This window comes from Lissotriton vulgaris, chromosome 1_2, assembly GCF_964263255.1.
Source record: "Lissotriton vulgaris chromosome 1_2, aLisVul1.2, whole genome shotgun sequence".
In the NCBI taxonomy this organism is placed as follows: Eukaryota; Metazoa; Chordata; class Amphibia; order Caudata; family Salamandridae; genus Lissotriton; species Lissotriton vulgaris.
Genome location: NC_141686.1, coordinates 142,285,604 through 142,305,666, shown reverse-complemented (window position 1 = coordinate 142,305,666; position 20,063 = coordinate 142,285,604). Strand labels below are relative to the sequence as shown.

At 46.6% G+C, this 20,063-nt stretch overlaps 1 protein-coding gene across 7 annotated transcripts in view; it reads right to left on the bottom strand.

The window, feature by feature from the left end:
- The window catches only part of CNOT4 (CCR4-NOT transcription complex subunit 4), a 623,322-nt gene that overhangs the window by 381,068 nt on the left and 222,191 nt on the right, over positions 1-20,063 (bottom strand). The gene's annotated exons all lie outside the window — the stretch shown is intronic.

Below are 20,063 nucleotides of genomic sequence, written 5' to 3'. Positions count from 1 at the left end.
AAGGAATTTCTGCCGGCGAAGAAAGTTCTGCTGCAGGCTGGTGTGCCATACTCTCTACTATACCCGGCGAAACTGAAGGTACAACAGGACAACACCTCGCACTTCTTCACGGACGCTAAATCTGCGCTGAAGTTCGCTAAACATATTTGCGCTGGGGCCAGGAGAAAATCGCCACGGTTGGAGGACGCTTCGGAACACCCGAGTGACAATGACTGAAGGGGCTAATGCTGTGGAACTGAGCAACTGCACCTTCGCCCCCCTTCGAGTTTCTCCTTGGGCACGCAGCTGTTGCGTCTGGACTGAGTAAGTGGGGGGTAAGTCGCTGATGCGCCCTTGGGCGCCAGGCTGAAGCTGCTGACTCCATGCTCTATTTGTGACTGTGGTTAACTGCGGGTTTCATGGACCCTGGGATGGGGGTTCCGTTGGTAACCAGGAGATCTAACATTTGTCTGTAGCCACCCCGTCCATACGGGGGTGTACGCTGGGCGCACCACGCCTCATGGGGTGCTTCCCATTGTTACCGATGTTGGGGGTTTTGCACGCCCCGCGTGCTTGCTTTTGGGTTATGTCACGACCTGATTGGGGGGTTGCTGAGGGAGGTGGGTGGTGGGGGGAGTTTATGAAGTTGCAAGTTCTAGTTATTATCTGGTGCAATGTACGGCTAAAATGGACTACCTGTTTGCGCATTGTGTTGATTGTCATGATGTATGGGCGACCTTGCTGTGGGGGATGGGGACGATTGGAGATGGATCAGACTCTACTACACCTGCTCGATGGGGGGGATTAAGCTTTGGACTTGGAACATTAGAGGCCTCGGGGATTACAAGAAAGCCCGTTTAATGCATGGTATATTGTCAAGGCATAATGTAGACATTTGCTTCCTACAGGAAACTCATCTTAACTCGACCCCTTCGCCCAGATTGAAGAATTCCCGATGGGCTCATGTTTACTCTGCCATTTATTCCAACTATGCGAGGGGTGTTGCTGTACTCATACGCAGGGGGCTGGATTGGCGGGAACACTCTCGCGTGCAAGATGTGGAGGGGAGATATGTTTTACTACATGGTTCCTTGCAGGGGCGGCCTATTGTACTAGCTGCAGTATATGGTCCAAATGTGGACGATCCAGACTTCTTCAGGGGGATTTGGGCGGAAATTGCTTTACTGGACTGTCAGTCGGTAGTGTTGGGAGGTGATTTCAATATTGTACTGAATGATGAAATGGACCGAAGGGGTGTGAGCAGGCCACCACATGTTAGAGCACGACAGGCAGTCTTGGATGTAATGAATGAAGGTATGCTTTCTGATGTGTGGAGAGCCAGACACCCAGACGCCAAAGTGGGTACTTACTACACTTGCCACAAAGCTGCCTGGTCCAGATTAGACTTCTGGCTGGTATCGCCTGAGGCTGCAACGTGGGTGTCAAAGGTTGAAATACTAGCCAGATCACTGTCGGATCACGCCCCATGCGTATTGGAGTTGCGCCCCCCAAGCACTATTCACAGGGCATTCACATGGCGCCTCCCACCACACGCGCTTACGGACCCAGTATTTGTAGAGGAGATTAGAGGAGACATAGTCAAATATTTTGCCGAAAATGCTGGTTCAGCCTCATCTGAGGCCATCGAATGGGACGCCTTTAAAGCTGTGATCAGAGGCCAGTGCATAGCACGGAAGGCGGGAGCCCTACGCGCCATCAGGGACACGTTAGCTAAACTGGAGGGGGAACTGAGAGACCTAGACACTGCCTTTAGTGCTGACCCATCATTGGAGATTGCTGGGGCTCTGAAAACCAAGCTGCTAGTCTTTAATGAGGAAGCGGAACGAGAAGTGCGGTTCCTGGGAAAACAGGCAGAAGCACGCAGGTATGGGGAGGGGGACAGGCCGAGCAGAACCCTGGCTAGGTTGATAGCTCCTCGCACACAATCCAACTACATCCACACCATATATGACAGGGCCGGGAACCTAGCGGTAGGTCAGGAGGCAGTGCTAGGCGCCTTCGCGGATTTCTATGCCTCCCTCTACACCTCCAAGCAGCCCACGACACCGACCACATTGCAAGACTTTCTGCATTCCATAGCCCTCGTATGGTTTAACAATAACCACAGACAATACATGGACCTTACTGTAACTGTCCAGGATATCGCTCAGGTGATTAAAAGCATGCCGGCCAACAAAGCCCCTGGCCCGGATGGCCTGACAACAGCCTTCTATAAAACTTATGTAGATGAGCTGGCGCCGAAACTGCATACCGTGTTTGTTGAGGCCCTTGAATTAAACTCCCTACCAGACTCCATGCGGGAGGCCTTAATAATCACACTCCTAAAACCAGATAAAGACGAACTACACCTGGATTCCTATAGGCCCCTTTCTCTGATAAACGTTGATGCTAAAATCTACGCAAAAGTAATTGCAGATCGATTGCAGCCTATGCTGCCTATGATTGCACTCCCCGACCAGTCAGGGTTTATCCCTGGCCGCGCAACATCGCATAACCTCAGAACCATTTTCTCTGTTCTCCACTACTTGCATCCATCTGTACAGGCGGCGGTGGTGTTCCTGGACGCCACCAAAGCATTTGACTCCTTAGAGTGGCCTTATCTGTTTAAAGTTTTGGGACGGATGGGCTTTAGTCAAAACTTCATGACCTTGATTAAACTACTGTACACGGAACCTAGAGCTAGGGTGAGTGTCAATGGACTCGTGTCTAGGCCCTTCAGTATCTCCAGGGGGACCAGACAGGGGTGCCCTCTGTCCCCCCTCCTTTTTGCCATTGCAATGGAGCCGCTTGCGGCTCGTATAAGGCAGCACCACACTGCAAGATGCATCGGATTCAGCTCTCGGAGCTTACTAATCTCGTTATACGCGGATGATGTCACCTTATACATCATCAATCCCAAAGACAACATGAATCCGCTACTCCGGGAATTCGTGAGATTTGAGGGCCTAGCGGGAGTGTCCATCAACTGGTCTAAGTTGGTTGCCTTCCCCTTGACGGAAGGGACTAGTCGCCCGGCTCCAGACTACCCTTTGAGGTGGGAGATGGACGCTGTCAAATATTTGGGAATCTGGGTCAGTCGGGATGTGCAGGAGTTGTGGTCCCTCAACTTCGGGAGGGCGGTAGACTGGCTGGAAGGGAAAATCGAAGTTTGGAACAAACTACCTCTTTCCCTAGTCGCAAGGATAGCCTTAGCAAAAATGGTGGTTCTCCCAAATTCTTGTATTTGTTCGGGAACTTACCGCTGCCAATGACAGCACACTTTCACGCTCGTGTTCGCTCACTATTGCTGAAATTGGTGTGGGCTGGTGGGCAGGCGAGAGTCTCCTGGGACCTACTCACACTACCGCTCCGACAAGGGGGCCTTGGGGCTCCTGATCTGAGGCTTTACTCCCTCTGTGCCCAAGCGCAATTTCTACACTTCTGGGCCTTCCCTACTCCCTATCAACCGCATGTGGAGGTCGAACTGGCCATGGTCGCCCCTTTGCCGCTGCGTGTGGCTTTATGCGGTAAGGTTTCCTGCCCGTCGCGAGAAGTGGATACCGTGGAGATGATCCACTGGGCCTGGCGTGAACTTCAGAAGAGGGCGGGTCTCTCTTTGCTTTATGCACCGGCCATCCCCCTTCGGGGTAACCCGATGCTGCCTTGTCTGACCGCCAGGGGAGACGTCCTCACGATCCGGGGGAAAAGACTACACACCTTCGCTGATTTATATCCGGACGGTACCTTTGTCGAGATGGGCACGAGCGAGGGTGTCCTGCCTGACTCCTTCGCGGACGCGTTGTTGTACCATTCCCTTCGGGAATCCTGCAAAAAGATAGGGCCCCAATTCCCGGAGGAGCCATGCACCCTAGACGCCCTCCAGAATCTGCTCTCGCGGCCTTCCCCCAAAAAGCTGGTATCGAGACTGTATAACTGCATGCAGGAGCAGGCCCCGATTACTGTGGCCACGGCCAGACAGGCTTGGCCTGCGGACCTGACTGACCCGCTAACGGATGACACGTGGGAGTACTGCTGTAAGCAACTCACGGCACTGTCTCCGAACTATCGGCTGCGGCTCATCCATTTCAAGTTCCTGCACCGATATTACCGTACACCAACACTGTTACACCGAATGGGCATCCGCGCAGATGCCTCCTGCTGGAAATGCGGAGGGGAAGATGCGTCCTGTCTCCACGTAGCATGGAGCTGCCCCAAACTGGATGCATACTGGTCGGAGGTCTTTACAGCCATCAATCAAATCACACATAGGAATGATACACCGACTCCACTCCTGGGATTGCTAGGCTATGTTAAAGACACTGAACCCTGCGACAGGAAGCTACATGCCCTACTCCTTTATGCCAAACGACAGATCGCGCTACATTGGGGTAGGAGGGCTCTCCCCTCATTCACGGGGGGGGATTAGGGATGTAACATATGGCCATACACAACTGACACACTACTGGGAGACTATGCCCACCGCTTCCAGACCTATTGATATCTGGGACCCATTCATACAGTGGGCTAGAGAACGTGAGGGCTCGGACACCTCGGGGGGGTCACCTGATACAGGTGTTTCAGATGATATGGGCTGACTGTGTTCATTACATGGTTGAGTGCTTGTTGCTCGGTGACCCTGAGCTAGTGCGGACCTGCCCTGTATTGTCACACGTCCCGAGCATGCGGCCCCACTGGTCCTGTGTATGCCGCGGACCCTGTCCCCGCTGACCCTCCTGCGGCCCCGGACCTCGGTGGATGGCCCCACTCATCCTCCTCCCCTCCCCCCCTCCCCCCCCTCCCTTCCCCCCCCCCTTCTTTTTTCGCCTACACGTGGAGAGTGTGGAAGTCGCCACACCCTCACCCTTACCATGACTCGCCTTTGCTCATGACACTCCAGCACAGGTCCGCGCAGCCCAATGGATGGATGATATGTTGCATAGCAATTCTATGTACTTGCATCGAAGTTTGCTGGTTTCGTTTTCTGTTTGTTGGGGGGGTACGTTGGGAGAAAACAGTGCTGTTGGACGTATACTTTTAACTGGCCGCCGCGGCAGGTTGTTGACCGCTGTTTGCTCCAAGGCGGCCTAGTTGCTTCCTGATACATTTGCGTGTCTACGACACAGAGAAAAGTAAGACCATTTATGCGCTGATGTTGCACTGCTCACAACCAAGTTACTGCTGTTTTATATATATCTCTGGGAGTACTAGATCCGGCTGGACTATGGCCCCCGAACTGTTTTACTGACCCTTGTGCATTGTATACCTGATAGCGGCCTGCCTCCGGGTTGTTGGCGTGACGCAGTGTACATCTTTTGTCTCTTTATTACAAAATAAATGTCTTACACCAAACAAAAAAAAAAGCAGGCTGACTATAAAGCCCTGGTGACCGACGCTGCTAAAGTTATGCATAGGAACCAGTTGGGCAGACTCCATGATGTGGGTGATAAGGCGAGTAAGCTTCTGGCGTGGTTAGATAAATCTGAGAAAATGAGCCGAGTGGTGCCGGTGATTGAACGGTTGACTGGTGAGTGTGTGTCTGACCCAGGTGAGATTGTGGATTGCTGTGTGGATCACTTCCAGACGGTCTACCGATCGGTAAGTGATAGAGAGGAGTCTGATTCCCGTTTGCTCTTGCGTGATATCGCGTTACCCTGCATTTCGGATGAGGACAGGTCCATTATGGATGCGCCTATAACGGTGGATGAGGTCGCTATTGCTATACGATCCCTTCGATCGGATAAGGCTATGGGGCCAAACGGTCTGCCCATCGAGCTCCACAAGTTGCGCCCTGACAAGATGGCGGCATACTTGCGAAATATGTTCATGGAGGCCTTTGAAACTGACCTCCTCCCTCTTGATCAGCGTTTGGCCACTATTGTGGTCATCCACAAGGACGGTAAACCCTGTGACCGTTGTACCTCCTATCGCCCCATTTCTTTGCTTAACGCGGAGCGCAAGATCCTGGCTAAAGTGCTTGCTACTCGTTTGCTAACGGTTAAATGCGACCTGATCCATCCTGATCAGTACGGTTTTATCCCCCATCGAAATACTGCACTCAATCTTCGGAGGCTTCATGGAGTTCTCGCGAGAGCTGCGACGCTGACCGAACCCGCCATCTTGGCTTCTCTTGATGCTACTATGGCTTTTGACACCATCGAGTGGTCTTATCTCTGGGCGGCTATCTCTAAGTTCGGTTTCGGCCCTAATTTGATCGCCTGGGTAAAACTCCTTTACGCACAATCACTGGCCCAGGTGGTAGTAAACGGCAGGGTGTCTGGTTCGTTCCCGCTTGGGCGTGGCACCCGACAGGGTTGTCCGCTCTCCCCCCTGCTTTTTGCCCTAGCGTTGGAGCCGTTGGCGGAGTGGCTCCGGTGGGAGCCCTCGATTAGGGGCATCCGGTGGGCCCCTGATCTTGAAGATCGTGTCTCGCTATACGCCGATGACATTCTCCTTTACTTCACCTCACCCCGGAAGTCACTCAATGTGCTCTTTGATGTCCTCACCTCCTTCGGGAAGAATTCGGGTCTCGTCATTAACTGGACTAAATCCTGTGTTTATGTCATAGCGGGGGAGCTTCCTCCAATGCTCTTAGATTCCCAATCCAGGTGGTTGAGACTGGTTTCAAGTACCTGGGGATTCATGTCTCCTTGGACTCCTCTGTCCGTTATGATCGCAACTTGTATGCTCCTCTCAGGCGACTTAAATTGGACGTCCAGCGGTGGCGCCGCCTGCCCCTATCCCCATTGGGGCATGCGGCTCTTTAAGTTGATGTCGCTGCCAAGATTCTTGTATGCACTGCAAAACTTTTTCGATCCTATACCCTCCGGATATTTCCGTGAGGTTGAGAGCCTTCAGAGACAACTGATCTGGGATGGGCGGGCGCGTATCTCCTTACCCAAACTCACTTTGCCGTGGTACGATGGCGGCATAGCCCTCCCGGACATCAGGCGCTACTACTGCGCCTCCCAGTTGAGCGCGGTTAACCATGTAACGTATTCCCCAGGTCCTGCTCCTGCTTTCGCGATGGACAAGCTCCTCCTGCCGGACAGGAATTTCAACAGGGCACTGTATTCCAAGGAGCCATTCCACGTTCTGACTGGACCCACGAAATGTGCTGTGCGTGTGTGGAGGGATGCGAATGTTGCTATGGGCTGGGGCGATAGGTTGACACGACTTACGCCATTGTTTGACTCTGATAGATTGGGTAGCTTGTGGAGAACGAAAGGGGTTGATAAATGGGATACTATTGGTATCAGCAAGGTGGAGGATCTCTGGTCCAAGGGCACGGTTAAGTCCTTTGACGCCCTTAAGGTGGAATATGAACTTGGTGACAAGGAGTACTTTCGGAACCTTCAGGTGCGGCACGCTTTGATTTCGGTTTTCCCTCCGGGGACAGATTCCCCAGTCGTCACCGCTCGAGGATCGGATTCTAGATGGCCACGTGCCAGACAGCACAATCTCTCTGATCTACAAAAAGCTTATTAATAACAGGGCTGACCTCCTTGTGCGGCTCAGGGCTTCGTGGACCGCAGACGTCCTGGAATTAGATGACGAGGATTGGCAGATGGCCGTCGCCTCTCCTAAGGAGGTGGCCATTCCGGCTCGCCTTCGTTTTGTACAACTGAAGATCCTCCACCATGTATATATGACCGGTACGCGACTGGTGCGGATGGGTTACTCGATTGATGGGCTGTGTAAGCGTGGTTGTGGCATGAGTGGTACCTTTCTACATATAATTTGGGAATGTCCTGTGGTGTCCGCTTTTTGGTCTAGAGTGCATGCAATAATGGAAAGGGTCACCGGGGTCTCTCTCTTGCCTGAGGCCCGACGGTGCCCGACGGTGCCTGCTCAACGTTTGGGAGCCCACGGACTGTACTGCTGCTCAGACTTTCTGGGTCACTCTTGGTAACATGGTTGCCAAGAGGGATATTGCTCAACTTTGGGGTTCCCATAGACCGCCTGGGATAGCAGCCTGGAAGGAGAACATGGACTGGTGCATGTTCAGGGAGAAGACTGTCTATGTAGCTCAGGGCCGTCCTAAGAAATGGGGCAGGATTTGGTCCCAGTGGAACGCATATCGTGGGGATATTTGCACTCTTCCATTTGATTACACTACTGATGTCCCATTGTCCTCGTAGTTGACGTTCCGGATGTTTGCCTATAGTAATATTTTACATCGTTCTGTTTACCACTCTCCCGTCCCTGGACATATGTCACAATATTCTTTAGATATTGGTTCCCTTGCCCTCTCCACTTGAGCCCCTGAAATCGTTCTTTGCCATGTGCTTGTGTGGTTTGTTTCGTTTTTCACCAAAATCTTAAAATGAAACCTATTTTATCCTTCTGCTTTTTCTGTTTCATGTGCCTGTACACTGATTAGTTGCTATTTTCCATACTGCCTGTACTGCCTCTATACCTACTGTCCTGATGTTCATTGTCATAGCGGCCGGCCCGTTCGGGTTGTAGTGTACTGTGCATACCGAAAATAAAGGTTTTGGAAAAAAAAAAAAGGAATGGCAACAGCGTCCTGCTCGTTTGTTGCTTCAACTGCAACAGCTCTCCGCTCGCTCGCTAGATCACTGCTGATCTCAGCAGGTCAGCTCTCTTTTGCAGTCTGAAGCTTATCGGAGTAGCATCTCTGTTTGGTATTTGGTGTCTCATTATTATTCTCACTTATAACCGGATTGCTCATGTTTTTTCATTGACATGTTATTTCTAATATGTTTGCATTGACATGTGATTTAAATTGTTAAATTCGTTGTGATTACTCTGTTCCTTTGTACACAAATTTTCATTGCCCTTTTTCTTTTCAGATAACCCTTCAACTTGAGCTACGTTGGATGGTTTCTCACTGGCTGGTCGCCTTCAACTCTTGTTTGGATTTCATTTCGAATTCTCTACTTTCTACTGGATCTTCTTTTCTCCTGATTTAAAAGAGGCAGATAGTTGCTATGTTATTTCTCTTAGTTTCTCAGTGTTCTTATTGGAACCTTTGTATTGTGATGTGGCTGCTTGGATCTGCAATTAAAAGTCATTGCATGTTTGGGTAGCTGCTAAGGCAACCATTAGAGGCCAACTTATGCGAGACGCTGCTCTTTATAATAAAAAGAACGCTGCCAAGCAGACTGAACTGGAAAATTCGCCGACTCTCTCAATTATATATTTCGCAACCATCGCTCCAAAACCGAAAGTTATTGGAACAGGCGCGTATGTCTCTCAATACTCTTTTTACTTCTAAGGCGGAATATGCCTTACAAAAAATGAAAGGCCGTCATTATGAACAAGGAGAAAAGGCTGGTCGGTTATTGGCTGCGCAGTTACGCCAAAGAGAGGCCGCTATGGCGATTCCAGCAATAAGATCAAGTGGCGGTGATATCCTCACTCGGCCACAAGAGATAGTTGAGGAATTCGCCTCATTTTATAGATCTCTATACTCCCCAGGCACTCCGGTAGATAAGACAGTGATGTCTACATTTCTGGATGAAGTTCATCTTCCGCGGCTCTCCGATGATGGCAGGGCTCTACTTGAGGGCACTATCACGAAGGAGGAAATTTCTTCAGCTATATCTTCCTTACCGTACCATAAAGCTCCGGGAGATGATGGTTTCCCTGCTGAATTTTTTAAATGGACTGGTCAGACTATGCTTGATACTCTTCATGCTGCCTTTGAGGAAGCCGTGGAGGAGTCTTCTCTTGGTTCTATCTCTAACAAAGCCATCATAGCAGTCTTGCCAAAACCTGGCAAGGACCCTCTATTGTGTAGTAGTTATCGTCCTATATCTCTTTTAAATTCTGATGTTAAGCTTCTTGCCAACATTCTAGCATCACGACTCCGCAAGGTTTTGCCTTCCTTAATCCATAATTCCCAAGTAGGTTTTGTTCCCGGTCGTTCCTCCCGCAATCATTTACCTACTCTTTCCCATGCCCTATGGTCCGCTAAAAATCTTGAATAGGATGATGCCCTTCTTTCTTTAATTGCTGAAAAAGCATTTGACCGTATTGAGTGGGAATACCTTTTTACCATAATGCAAAAATTTGGATTAGGTGATCAGTTCATAGCCAAAGTACGACTACTTTACGATAGCCCATCTGCCCAAGTTAACTGTGGAGGTTTTCTCTCTACTCCATTTCCTATTCGGCGGGGTACCCGTCAAGGTTGTCCACTCTCCCCTCTTCTTTTCCTTTTGGCTATGGAACCTCTGGCTGCTGCAATACTTCAATCGGCTGCTGTGGTGGGTGTTCCTCTTCCAATTGGTCATTCAAAAATGTAGTTATATGCGGATGATGTTCTTCTTACACTTACTAATCTTCCGCTATCTCTCCCTGCTCTCCTCCGTGTCATTGGTGATTTTTCTTTTTTTTCTGGCTATAAGATAAACTGGGACAAAAGCGAAGCCTTACCTATGTCCCTTGGTACTACAAAGGATGCAATCTCTGGTTTTCCATTTCACTGGCAATCTTATCGGCTTAAGTACTTAGGAATACTCCTCAATAGGGGATTGGATAACGTTGTCACGGACAATTTAACTCCCTTGATTGCGCAAATGCAAAGGGACTTCGATAAATGGAAGGCCCTAGGTTTATCCCTTTGGGGACGGGTTCAGGCGATTAAGATGGTCACCTTACCGCGTTTTCTTTATGTTCTGGGTATGCTCCCTTTGACTATTCCTTTGGCTACTCTTCGGTCCATTGATTCAAAAATTAAACGTTTTATATGGGGTACAGTTAAACCGCGTCTCACCTTTGCAAAATTAAAATCCCACCAATTGCAGGGAGGTTTGGGTCTTCCCTCTATCGAGCACTATTCCCTTGCCCTTCATCTTTCCCATCTTGCTTTCTTTTTACCTAAGTCTAAAGACATCCATCAATGGGTGCCACTTGAATGCCATTTATTGGCTTCTGGTCCTGGTTTGTCCCTTTTATATGGCAAGGGTTCCAGTTCTCTTGACCCCAAAAATCCTATCTTATCTGCCATGTTTAAGTCTTGGCAAAGAAGTCACTGTCTCCTTAAATCTAATTCACGGCTTCACTTTAATGCTCCTATATGGTCTAATTCGGCTATTCGAGTTCGAGGTCGAGGTCGAACTGTATCCTGGCCTCTATGGCAGGAAGCTGGTATTCATTCCCTGGAACAACTGTTCCATGGTGACAATTTTAAATCCTTTTCCCAATTAAGTGAGGAATTTCATCTACCGCCCACTCAATCCTGTAAATATTCTCATCTTCAGCAAGCTATCACAAAACATCTAAGTTCCCCACCTGAATTGTCCGCTTCTCCTATTTTATCTTACCTGAATTTATGGGGAACTTTTAAGGGTGTCACTTCTGGTCTTTATAAGACCTTTCTGCACCCTCTATTTTCGCAACCTCTTTCCAAAGCTCTTCAATTGAAATGGCAAACACGCCTCTCGGTGACATGCTCAGATACTCAATGGGATCTTATTTTGGAAGGATTACATAAGGGTGTTCGAGAAGCTCGCCTTAAATTTTGTATTTTTAAAATTCTCCATGAATGGCACTGGTCTCCGGTCAAATTACATCATGCTAAGTTACTTTCGCATTCCTTGTGTTGGAGATGTTCTGCTTCTGGCTGTGACATAACGCACATTATATGTGAGTGCCCTCATACCAGATCATTTTGGCTTTTTGTACGAAACACTTTGGCTCATTCTATGTCATTGCTCTTACCCTTTACCTCTGCAAACATAATTTTACATGACTTTCGTGGCCTTTCCAAGTTTACTAAACCACAGATCCGTCTCCTCCATACTGCTTTAGCCACGGCAAAAATTTGTATATTGCGTCACTGGAAGTCTTCCTTACCTCCTTCTCAGGAGGAATGGTTGGTGGCAATGATACAAACAGCTTCTTATGAACGTATAATTTACAGTCTACAGGACAAAGCTTCCCTTTTTCTTCAAGTACGGTCACCATTCTTGGAGACCACAGTGGATAATGATTCTGTTTCTACTTCTTCTTCTTCTAAGACTACTCTTCCTTCTTAATTTCACCTTCCTTGTAACACGCTTACTTTCTCTTCCTTCTCTCTTTTCCGCTTCTTATCATTCTTCTTGCTTCCATCTCTCTTCACAACTAGTTTGTTACTCTGGGGCTTCCTTTCTCTTTCTTTTTCTTTCCTTTTTTCCTTCCTTTCTCCTCTTTCTTTTCTTCCCCAAATTGCGCCTTATGAATACTAGAGGATGTGTTGTTTTATGCCTCCTTTGTTATATTTTATGAATGATTTCCTCATTTATACTGTGTTCCATTTCTTCCTCTGCATATGTATCTGCATTTGTGATTTATTTGAAATTTTCTTAATAAACAATTTCAACACAAAAAGTCATTGCATAATGTGAGCCTCCGTGTCTTTAATGAAATCTAGATTCTCTAGGCATGTTAATAGGAGAATCGCAATTGTGTGTACAACAAATGTTTAACAGTACCCTCTGATAAGCCTAAACTGCTTACTCACACTACCAAATTTTACGCAAGGACCGTTCAATGGGAAGAGAAGGTGGCTTAGCAATTTTTTACAGAGAATGCTATGGCTGCCGCAGCTCCCCCAATCCAATACCTAACTGCGGTAGTCTCTCCTTCTCCCTTGACTTCTCCCCCACTAGCACCTTCTCAGAGATGCTTGTATATCGCCCACCCGGGACCCTAGGACAATTTCTAAACTCCCTGCCTTCCTACATAGGCAACCTAGCATGCAGTTATTAAAATCTCCTAGGAGTGTGAAATTTGAAGATCTACTTTGATGATACATCAGACCACAATGCCTTAGAAATGACCACCAGTCTTGCTGCACTACAATTTCAACAACTAGTGCTGAAACCAACTCACTCTATGGGTCATCTTCTAGATCCCATTTACAGTGATTGTCCAGATCTCCTAGTGGGAAATCCACCTCCCCTGCCATGGATGGACCACTTCTTGATCCCAGTCTCCTGGGTTACCCCACATACTCACTTTGCCCCACTATAGTCACCCGGAGGGAACGCAACTGGTCTAAACTGCACCAAGCGGAATGGGCATCAACCATAGAAACTTCCAGACCACCCTATAACTATGACCCCACCCTAGCTAATGAAAACTTCAAAAGATGGATCTCAAACTCTTTAGATTCTGTACTCCCCATAAAACACATTGAATCCAAGCGCAGGATTTACGAGAAAAGAAACGCCAATGTAGAAAACTGGAGAGGAATTGGCGTCTGGACTACTCACTACCCAGAAAAACTGCATAATGAAATCATAATTGGGCAAGCGACCTTTTTCGAGAACAAGATCAATGCAGCTGCACCTAGGCCTAAGGAAATTTATCAAATTGTAAAAACCTTTCTCAACCTCCCAGAAAAACCTCAAAATCCCCTTGACGCCCAACCCCGCTGCAATGACCTGGCAGAATTCTTTTACAATAAAATACACACCATCTATACCTTCTTTTCCCACACTCAGATCCTCACTTCATCCATCAAACCTCCTGACCTAGAGCTCCACCCAACAGCAACACTCGTCAACCTTCCCTCTCTAGACTCCTCCACGCTACAATCAATCATGCTTCAAGTAAAATACGGCTCCCTAATGACTCAGCACCCACGCGCTCTTTGCTGACAGTTACCACGCACATCCTACCTACCATTCTGGAATTGCTCAATGTCTCTTTAGCCACCGGAACCGCCCCGCTCCCCTGGAAACGGGCCATGGTCAGACCCCTCCTCAAAAAAACCAAACTTCGATCCTAGTAACCCAGGGAATTACGGACCAATTTCTCTACTACCCTGGCTTAGCAAGATCATGGAGAAACACGTCAACAAGACACTGATGGAATTCCTAGAGACCTACCACCTGCTCGACCCCTCCCAGACAGGATTCCGACCAATGCATGGGACAGTGACCGCCCTAGTCACTGTGACAGAGGAGGCAAGGAAGATTATGGACCCAGGAGGCACCGCAGCCATCATCCTCCTTGACCTAAGTTCCGCCTACGACACTGTAAATCATAGCATATTACTCCAACAACTTACCAATCTAGGAGTTTCATTGAAAGCACTCACATGGTTGGAGTCCTTCCTGTCTGATCGATCCTTTCAAGTCTTTGAGGGCGACATCACCTTCCCCAGCAAACCTCTAGGCTGTGGGGTGCCACAGGGCTCTTCTTTGAGCCCTAAGCTTTTTAATATTTACATGAGCCCCCTTGCTGAGATTGTCCACCCCTTCTGGATGAAAACAGTCATCTATGCGGACGATACTCTAGTGGTGGCCCTAAACCAACATTACACCGGGCCCAACAACCTCAGGGATTGCTTAGAAGCAGTGACCTCATGGATGACATTATCATGTCTCAAACTAAACAGAGACAAGACCGAGCTTATGCTCCTAGGTAACTCCCCCAATCCTACTATTGACCCCCTGTGGCCTACGTGTCTCAGACCCCACCCCCTTCATCCCCCTCCTCCCCCCCCCCCCATACCCAAGGACACAATTAAGAGCCTGGGCATCTGGTTGGATAAGTATTTAAATTTTAACCACCAAGCAGCCACACTTTCAGCCACCTGCTTTGGTATACTCCGGCTTATCCGGAAAATCCTTCCGTTACTACCCTTTAAGGCCAGACGGATCATGATCTAGGGTCTTATTTTGTCTGGTTTGGACTTTGGGAATGCCCTTTACCTAGGGGCCCCCCAGGTCACCCTAAACAAGCTCCAGGTCACCCTAAACAAGCTCCAGGTCATCCAGAACAGTGCAGCACGAACCCTTCTCCAGATCCCTTGTCGCCTCCCTGTCAAAACCGAACTTAAGAAACTTCATTGGCTCCCGGTCAGGGAAAGAATTGTATTCAAGGGCCTGTGCATCGCTCACCGAGCCTTCTGTAAAACGGGAGCAACTATCAATCATTCTCTGTTCACCCCCTACCACCCCAACAGACAGCTTAGATCAGCCTCCTCCTTCCTTGTCACAGTACCCAGGATCAAGAGAGACCGATGCGGGGGCCGCTCGTTCTCCCACAACTCGGCCAAACTCTGGAACTCTCTTCCTCGCAATCTGCATTCAGAGCCCAATCTTCTGCCCTTCCGAAAACATTTAAAAACCCCGCTGTTCAGCAAATCAGACTAGGTTCCCACCGCTCTTCCACACGCGTCTGTCCGCAGCGCTGGGATGCCTCAGGTTAGCTATTGCGCTATACAATTTGGTATCGCATAAACCGGCAGACAATTATTTTTTGGACAGGTCAGGGCAGGACCAAATGAATAAGGGTAGTCTGTTAAAGTGGTGGGGAGCAAGATAAGAAAAAGATCTCCCATCGTATTAAGCCATGCGTATGCGTTGTGGGCGTAGCAGGGATTGCCCAAAAGACCGAAGGTTACAAATTGGACAGTAGAGATGCAGTTTCTTTTGTACACAGAGGGGGCAGTTACCCAACAAAGATTAATTAACTAAGCAGAGAAGTTTGAAAATGGCACACTTTCTAAAGATTTTAGAGTGGGCTCACAAGGAGTGCAAGGAGGAAGTTTACAGACCAGGTGGGCAGCAGTGCTCTGAGCTTCTTGAAGTTTACATTGAAGAGCCTTATTTGCAGCTACCATAAGGGCATTGTCCTAGTCAAGACAACTGACAATCATTGCTTCAGTGCGTGACTTTCTGGTTTGGAGGGGTAGCCAATGGAAAGCCTTCCTTATCAGGCACATAGTTCCAAAACAGGTGCTATAGGTAGAGCTGACCTGTTCTTTAAACAAAAGATTCTCATCAATCAAGATAACCAGGTTTCTTACGGCATTTTTAGGGTGGGGGGGCCGAACCTAGCTCTGGGGGCCACCCGTCCTCTGACTGGTGGGTAAGGGCTTTGCTGAAAAACAGGGTCTTGGTCTTTCCACTGTTAAGCTGAAAGCAGTTGGACGCCATCCAGAGAGCTATCTTCCTCATGACTCTGAAATTCTGTCTGACATCAATAATCTGTATTTGTCCAAGATCCCATAAATTTACTTTGATGGTTGCTCCGCACAGTAGTTCTCTGTCCTGATGATGATCTAACATATTAATAAGGTCGAAACACAGTTGATGCCTTCCTTTGGCAAAAAATGTAAAGAGGAAGCATAAATTACATTTATGTTCCTGTTATTTGATGGACCGGTCTTGTGTACTTTCACCTTTTGCCATTGTTTTTCTGTTTACACTGTGAAATGTATGTTACAATTAGTGTTGTGGTGTAAACCCATGAGCACCATTTGTGTATTGTATGATGGGAGTTTTGATTCTCTTATGAAAATGAGATCACTTTTCTTAAAAAATTGTTATGGGTACCTCTTTATTACTGATTTGTCCTTTATGTGAATTGATAGTGTTTGTGTTGCTTATAAATTAATTCCTTGAACCACTGAACTTGATGCAATATTCAAACACCCCAGGTTCTGGGTAATAAGGCCGCCTCGGTTTGCTACAACCACCCCAGGAAGAAAAGACATCGGCACTACTTTAGAAGAATGGTAACATTTGGGGGTTTATACGTCTCGGCAATATTTTACAAAATATTCGTTAATGTGCTAATGCAACTGCCTTACAAGAGGGAAAGCAGTCCCACTTAGTAGGGAAGCACTGATAGTGCCCATCCCAAATAAAACTGACAACGTGGTGGTAGACCCTAGTGAATACTGCACACAGTCAATGGTCAATGTAGACTAAAAGGACTAAATTGCTTCAAGTATCGATATCAAAGCAGCAGCTATAATTTCAGTGGCGGTATGCTCAGGGAGGATTTTTTTTCTCAAAAGTAGACAAAGTCCTGTTCTGCTTCAGGATTAGAAGAAATTGAAATGTCTTTCTTTAACACAGTGATGAATCCACTTTTAAAAGAGAGAACTTTTTGATTTTCAACTGGACCAATATACTTGTTGTATCATATTCCAGAAGTAAATCGCAGTCTCCGTCAAGTTGAGTCTAGGTCTTGGTCTACCCCTTCAATACACTCATCATTGGTTTTATGTTTTTTGGCATTATTTTCAATAACAGTTTTTAAAAATTCATATCTTGCTCCCCTTACAGTATTTTTGGGTTTTATTTACTCATAATATTGTATTGTAATTGCATTTATATAGCGCTTACTACCCCTGACGAGGCGTCAAAGCGCTTTTTCGGCAAGTAGCACGCTACTCCGGGACCCATTGAGGATTAGTGTTGAATTAGTATAGTGAAACTGTAGTGTAGTTCCTATATTCCCAATATGCTCTGCTCATTGGAATAACAAACAGCAGTGTAGACGTAGGACTGAGGTCATCTAGGTCTCTACTGACTATGTTCGACTTAATTAGTTTTGCCAGCTAGCTCAGAGGTCACTAGAAACTCTCGAATGTTCAGGAAAGGATTACCCGTTCTGATTTAGACAAGGGATTAACTTCTGACAACTGCATAAACATGACAACTTTGCTCCTCCAGAATAAAGAGTGTATCTTCAGAGTCGTGTGAAACAATAGTCGTGTGACAACTATTTCACTCAGTCGTGCATGCTTAGTTCCACCAGATTGCAGAGAAATAGAGAGACGGGAGTTTTCAATAAAAGGTGTTATTTTATTGAGCAGTCTTCTTTCTCATGCAAGAGAAATGAATTGCCACAATTGCAATACTTATTGTAAAGTAAAGTGCGTACAGTAAAAGTAGTATTATGAAATAATAGTGTAAAAGCATTGATCTGGTTTCTTAGCCATATGATACTTTAAAATGGATAAGATATATACATACATAAAAACATTGACTAACGAACTCAACTGGTGCTTCTAAGATACGCCTACCCCAGTGTACCTGACCTAAGCCTAATACGTGGGAAGGAGTCAGTAAGTTGCAGTTTTTAAGTTAAGGTTAAGTTTTGCAAAGTATCGGAATCAAGGATTCTCTCTAAGGTTGTAATCAGCTCCGTACCTTGAGTGTAGAATGAAAGAGGTCTTGTATCTCTCGCTTTTCAGGACTCGATCTCCCAGCAACCCGCGAGGGTGACTTGGGAACACCGGAGCTGGATTTTGTCGGCTGGAGAAAAAGACAGCGTCTCTCTCAGTGCGTCAAGGGGAGGGGCGGTTTCCGTCGGCTCCCATAACAGCTGGGCTCCCAGGCAAGTAGTACGTCGCTCTGCTCCCAACCACTGTGTGTTTGCTTAAGGCAACGTTGGTATATTTATACCTGAAAGGTGCCAGGTTTGACGTAAGGTTGGACATAAGACGTCACAGAGAACTAACAGTTCTTTCTGGACTCTAGGAGTTCTTGTGCAAATCAAAACAGAAGCACGGGGGAATTCCCGGGCTGCTAGAGGCTTGGTTTGTTTAAAGAACGCGTTGTGCTTTCTAGGAGTCTATGGGAGTAGCTTTGCTGTGTTTTGGACTGCATGGGCTATTACTGAATATGGATATGATTCTTATGCCTTTATAAGGATATTAATTATAACCACATAAGGGCATGAATCGGGAATATCAAATTAGGGTCCTAGATAGAAATACAACAAAACATGCAAGTACATTTTAAGTGGTGGCTAGGTTAGTCAGTTAATTGGATTTGAAGTGATAGCAGAAGGATAGAGGAGGACAAAGGATTGTATTTATATAGCGCGTGTTGACGCACCCTATTCAGGATGCCTACAAAGGATTGTAGACCTAAGAGGATATGGTGAAATATGAAGTAATTTCAGTGGTGGATATTAGTCAGTTACTTGGAGTGAGAAGGAAAGCGGAGGGATAAAAGGGGAAGAAAGATTTACATTCATATAGCACTTGTTAACCCTGATGGGTGTTGAAGCGCTTTTGTGGCGAGTAGCACGCCACTCCGGAACCCATAAAGAATTACTGTTGAAAATTAGTATAGTAAAAAAAAACATGAAGTAATTTGAGTAGTGGATATGTTATTCAGTTATTTGAGTAGTATATTAGTATAGTTAAACATGGAATTTGAGAAGTGAACATTTTTAGTCTTAATTTCGATTGAAAAGGATAGTGGAGGGATAAAAGAGTGAAGGATTCTTTTTTTAGGTCTTAGCAGTAGGAGGAGGCCTTTGGATGAGTAAAAAGGAGTTTTGGAGAGGGGGCGGGGGACTCAGAGGGAAGAGTTTAGAAAGTTTTGTTTTAGGGTATCGTTATAGTTAAAGAGGTGCAAGGAGAGGTAGAGTAGTAGAGAGTCTAGAAAGGGTTATTTTGGCAATCATAGTAGTGGTATGGGGTTTGGGATAAATGAGAGAGTGGAAGTTGAGGATATATTGATAGATGTATAGGATGAGAGATAGGGAAGTGCATTGAAAGGAATAGTAGTAGAAGTTTGAGAGGAGTCAGAAGGTTGGGCTAGAAGATATATTGAGCGAAGAATAGGCTGAGAAAAAGGGTAGTGCATTGGAAATGCTAAAATAGAAGAAAGTGATAAATATATAGATTCATAATTACATTGAAAGTATATAGATACATAAAGGAGGTAAGTATATGTAGATTAAAGATATTGATAGAGGCACAGGATGAGAAATGGGGTAGTGCATTGGATATGCTTTTTCATGAGAAAAGTAACAGACACACAGATCCAAGTACATGGAAGGTACATAGATGCACAATGGAAGTATGTACATGTAGACCTAAGATGATATTTATTTATTATTATTATTACATTTCGGTCAATGCTCGCCCTTTATCAAGGAGTACCTACCTATTTTCTATCCAGCACGAGCACAATTTCCATCACTTTAAACCGCCTCTCTCGTTCAGTTCACTGACAGTTTGTCGTATCTTCCTTCATTTTCAGTACTCCTTGATAAAGGGCGAGCATTGCCCGAAATGCATCGGAGTTTTGAGCTTTACCTTTTGGAATTGATCTTGTTCAGTGATTAAAGAAATGAAACTGTATGGTATGTGATGAATATCATAAACTTATGAAAAAACACTCAAAAAGGACAATAAAAAAACCTATAAGAAAGTTTGGATTTTTTCTTCTAACCCAAGGGTGTGCCTCTAACACAGGGATGCACATGCATTATTAGCGTGCACTTTTCTATAGCATTTTGAGATGCCACATACTTCATCTGGGTGCTACTGGAGGAAGACCAAACCTCATATGAGCATTGTGTATGAC